Source organism: Pteropus vampyrus, unplaced genomic scaffold, assembly GCF_000151845.1.
Source record: "Pteropus vampyrus isolate Shadow unplaced genomic scaffold, Pvam_2.0 Scaffold336, whole genome shotgun sequence".
In the NCBI taxonomy this organism is placed as follows: Eukaryota; Metazoa; Chordata; class Mammalia; order Chiroptera; family Pteropodidae; genus Pteropus; species Pteropus vampyrus.
This window is the reverse complement of record NW_011889117.1, coordinates 1,779,757-1,785,105: the sequence shown is the minus strand read 5'-3', so window position 1 is coordinate 1,785,105 and position 5,349 is coordinate 1,779,757. Positions and strand designations below refer to the sequence as shown.

At 38.0% G+C, this 5,349-nt stretch overlaps 1 protein-coding gene and 1 pseudogene across 1 annotated transcript in view; both read right to left on the bottom strand.

Annotated features, from left to right (window-relative positions):
• Nucleotides 1–5,349, bottom strand: part of ACSS2 (acyl-CoA synthetase short chain family member 2) — a 54,584-nt gene that overhangs the window by 42,879 nt on the left and 6,356 nt on the right. The window lies entirely within an intron of this gene.
• LOC111730864 lies at nucleotides 4,680–4,788 on the bottom strand (annotated as a pseudogene).

The following is a 5,349-nucleotide window of genomic DNA, read 5'->3' as shown; positions in this document are numbered from 1 at the left end:
TTATTATATTTATTTTTTATATCCCATCTACTTCCAAAAAGTGACAAGTGAATTGGACAGCACAGCCTACTTATCTCATTTGCACTACTTTAGAGAGGTGTTCTTTAAGGTGTCAAAGTCATGAACTCAGGGAGAAGTGAGAGAAGCAGATTAGAAATCCACCTTAAACATGAATTCTTCCAGTCCTCCTCTAAAATCTGCCTAGCTGATTCAAGTGGAGAAAGACTGTTCCCCGGCTACAGTTATTTCCCCACAAATCTTCCATTAGCTTAAAGTGTTTATGCTACCAGCAACAGTATTGCCCCAGGCAAGGGAGCAGACTCTTCCTTGGCTCCTTCACCCTAAACCTTCTAAAACCTTCCCTTTCTTTCACCATCTCAAGGGAAGCTGAGCCCGCCTACTGAGTCATCAAAGAGTCGCTACTAGTTTGCAACAGAACTTCTAAAACCACTTCCTCTTCAGAAACAATCATAGAATCCTAAAATATCAGAGCCAGAAGGAAACTCGCAGAGGACCTGTAGTTCATCTCCCACCATTCCCACAAAGGGAAGGCCCAAAGAGAGGAAGAAAACAGTCTGAGGCCATCTTCTTTCTCAAATGAGTTTATTCCTTTACCAAATATATTTTAATCCACAAAAACACTGTTGTGAAACCAGTACAGATATAGATGAAGGACAAAACTGTCTCTCCCTTCCCATATCACTGAAATGAACTTCAGGACATGAACCTAGATAATTAAGAGTCCTTGGACACGAATGCTAGGACTATACATTGCAGGGCTCTGGCTTTCCAGGTTACCTTGACAATGTTGTCAGAACATGGGTGTGCCTCACCTTCCCTACCATCTCCACTTTCTCAAATACTCATACTCACACATACCCTACAGGGATCTGGAGAGTTCTAAATATCACAATCTGGAATTCATACTCAGGAGCATATAGGGATCCTGAGAGCAGAGCTTCTACCCTAAGGTCACTCCTAAAGTCACCTGCTTCACAGAAGCTCCAGTTTCTAAGGAAGGATTGCATAATAGCCAGAGCTGTAGGAAGAGGGCAGTAATTTCAATTGAGAATGAGGGGTAAGATGAAGCAGAGATAATGACAGCCACAGGCAACTGAAAGCAGTGAAAAGAATGGACTATACCAAATTTCTTGGTCTTAGAGACTGAGGTCACCTCCTGAAATAACCCAAATATTGAGCAGCTAGTATAAATCATAAGAATAACTGCCATTAACCACTCTTTCCACCCTCTCCCCATAAATCCTTTAATTAATCCCCCAAATCCCCTTCTGTCCCCCAGTGTCCCCTTAACTAGCTATCTCCCACTCCATGAGCTACCCCTAATACCTCTCACTATCCCCACTGAATGACTATTACAATAATTTTTTTACTGATCACCTTCTCATATATATATACACAAAAATCTCTACTAACACCTCTACCTGACACATTAGGGAGAAGGAAGCACAAGAAGGATTGAAACCAAAGTTTTATTTGGAGGGAATATTTAGCCCTTGGACCAGAAGAAGGTGTGCCTTTAAAAGAGGTAAAGTTTTATACAGACTAAAAGGATCCTTGACTCTTCTCTCACTTTCTCCCCGTCTCCCCACTATCTACATACCCAGTTACTTTTATTGTTTTTTTTCCTCTAAATTACTCTAAATTCTATTCCATTCCCACCAGCAGTATCCCAGTTCAGGCATTTCTACCCTGAATACAAACTCCCAGTGCTCTGACTTTACACTCCCACTTCCATATGTATCCAGGTTAATCTTCATAAGCCCAGCTGTGACCACATCATTCCCGTGCATAAAATCCTTTCAGAGATCTCCCAAAATAGTCAAGATCTCACATTCCTGGACCTCGTCCACTGTTGAAGACAACCTCAATTCCTCTTTCTCTCACTCCCCACATCCAATCCAAGTCAGCAACTTCCATGAGCTCTTCACTTAAAATATATCCAGATTTTGACTATGTCTAATCACCTTCAAGCCACTACTAGGGTCTAAATCACCATCATTGCTCACCTGGATTTCTATAGTAGCCTTCAAATTGGTCTTCCTGCTTCTACTCTTGCTCTTATACAATCTATTCTCAATAAAAGACATTATATAAGTTAGTCAAATCATGTCACCTCTATGCTCAAGATTGTCCATTTTTCCCATTTTCATTGTGAATAAAACCCAAAAGTCTATATTGACTTTCGGGATTCTACATGATCTAGTGTCCTGCTGACCTCATCCCCTGCTTCAGCTACACAAACTTCCTAGTTATTCTTCAAGCACACCAGGCAGCAGCACCCTCCCACCTCAGAGCCTTTGCACTTGCTCTTCCAGGTACCCGGAATATTTATCCTTCCCAACCCAACTATCTGCATGGCATACTCCATTTCCTTCAGATCTCTGCTCAAATGTCACCTTTATCAGGGTTCTTCCCTTATCAGTCCCCATTGTCATTCCCTTTTCCCTTATGCTACTCTGTATTTTTCTATAGCACTTATCACTACCTGTCATATATTGATCGGTTTGTTTATTTATTGTCTGTCTCCTTAAGCTGAAATATAACCCTCGTGAGGGCAGGGTCTTTGCTTAGAATAGTACTTCGTCTCAATAAGCATTTATTAAATGAATAAATTATTCCCTGCATAAACCCTTTACCCCAGAGAGACTTGTTTTTCTCACTGTCCCAATACAATAATAATGGTAGCTAATTTTGCTGAGTGATTTCAATGTGCTAGGAGTTGGACACATGGTTTTCTTTTAATCCTATTCAATTGACAACTCCATGAGATAAAAACTATTTTTATCTATATTTACAGTTGAGAAATCTGAGCCTTAAAGAGGTTAAGTAACTTGTACACAATCATATAGTTAGTTAATGGCAGAAGCAGGTCTCAAATTAGGTTAGTTTGACACCAAAATCCATCCTCAGAATTTTTGTGTTATACTGCCTCCCTACAATGCTTTCTCCCTTCTGTGAACCATTCATGTAAGTGGCTTTTTGCAGTTTGGCCCATAATTGTTTTCAGGCTGTTCTATATAGGCTTGTCTTCTCAACTGGAATGTAAATTCCATGAGACCAGAGTCTGAGCCATTTAAATCTCATAATATTTTATCTAATATTTTTAAGAAAATAATTGAAATTAAATTTATGGCTAACATGGCTAATTTCTCTTTTCATTGTCAAAGCCAAGTATTGGACAACTAGAATAATGAAGTAGTATTATATGGTGAAAAGAGTAGTTGACTAGGACTGAGTATATCGGAAGATTAGTCTCAGCTCTGTCTCTAAGCAGTATATGACCCTTAAGCAAATCACTTAGCTTTTCTGACCCTTAATCTACCCACCTGTAGAGAGAACTGGCCTACAATGGCTCTAGACAATTGCTTCAAGTTCTAAAAATACTATTATTCCATGAACATTTACAATGTGTCAAGCCAAAAATAAGAGGCCAAATTCTTCCTTAATATGGTTCTATTTTGGCTATTTGGAGTACTTTCCTAAGAGCACAATTTCTTTTGTGGATTATTTCAGTCTATGTATAAGACATGCTCCAAAATAAGGAATGAGATACAAATGTGGTTTGCTAATGCCCCTACAACTATCTAAATGATACAGCTTAGGTTGAGAAGAAAGCCATACTATGGCTCCATAAGAAGTATATCAACTGGAGCAAATCATTGAAAAGATGTCATTTTAAATAACATTAATAAAAATTAGAACAGGAAGAAGGTGGGTGGACTTTCCCTCCAAAGACAAAGGACTTTGTGGGGAAAGGAGGACTTAATAGAATAAATGATATAATAGAGAGTCTGAAAAATATTGAGTCTATGATAAAGGCAAATAGTGCAAGAAAAATGCCGGGCAATTTTTAATATCAGGAAAAAAAATCTACCCTTAAAGGAAATGCAATCGTAATATCTTACTTTTATGTAAACATTGGTTTAAAATTAACTAAAAAACTGAACTATAATTAAATTGGGAAGATGAGAGAAAGAAGTTGGAGTATACAAGAATTAAATTCTCATTTATCATACTAGGAAGTCAATATTTTCTTTAAAAAAGATGAAGAATTATCAATATAAGCATATTATTTAAAAATATAGAGGTAGCAAAGGGAAGTAACCACACATCTGGCATATTTGTACTTTACTTCTCTAACAAATGTGATTTATTTGTAGTGTGCTTTTGCTTTACTATAAACATAAAAGAATTGAATAATAATGGCCCATACGGAACTTGTCTCCCACTTATCAGCCCCTGTATCCATAACGCCTACATAGGGCTAAGTACCCAATGACTTTAACAATTCTTGTTGACTGAGTGACCAATGTAAAAATGTAGTGAAGATGTCTTGTTATGGAGTTGCAGAATTTTGCACCGGAAGTAAATTTAGAGATTATCTAATCCAGTACTTCTCAAATTAGTGTTCCAAGGAATATTTCTTCTTATAATGTTAATAACATGCTGAAAAAAAAGTGTTTGGGACTCAAATAAATTTGGGAAAACACATGTTAAACAAAATTAACCATACGTGTTTACTGTAGGACTTCCTGGAGGCTTTACAACGTTAATATAGATTGGAAATCCCATGAAAAAGAATTTATTATGTAATATTTCTCACATTCATTTGTTTCATGAGTTAAGAAGCAAGCCTTTTTTTTTTTTTTTTTTTTAAATGCCTACAGCACCTGGAATTCCTAGGTGGTCTCCCATCCAAGTACTAACCAGGCCTGACCCTGCTTAGCTTCCGAGATCAGGCATATTTAGGGTGGCATGGCCGTAGACAGCAAGCCCCTATTAATATCTCTAGTAATCAGTGGTTCCTGGAGCATTCTTTGGAAAACACTTATCTAATCTACTCCCCTCATTTTACAAATGGGGAAAGAGAGGCTCTCTGGAAGCTGTTCAGGTATGAAAGGTGGGAAACTAAAAAGAAGGGTATCAGGATTCTGGAGTAATCTCCAGTGAATGAACAACTCTGGCCTGTGTTTTCTCAGTCCTTCACCATGCACCTTAATTATTTCAAACTAGAGAAAAAAATTAGACACAGGCATCTCCTATATAGATCTTTAAAGGTTTTCTGATCCCTAAGGAACTGAAGAGGTGGGCCCAAGTGTCAGTTGGAGCTCAACATAAAGTCCCAGGGCAGGAGCTAAAGGAAGTCTAAACAGACATACAGACCATGAGTTTCAGTGGCATAGTGACTCCAAATTGGGCAATGGCAATGTGATAATAGACCCACTCACATTTATACAGCGCTTTCCAATAAATAAGTAAATGTTTCTACATTGTCTTATTTGGTTCTCATAATAATCTACGGAGAAAGACAAGGGTGGAATTATTATC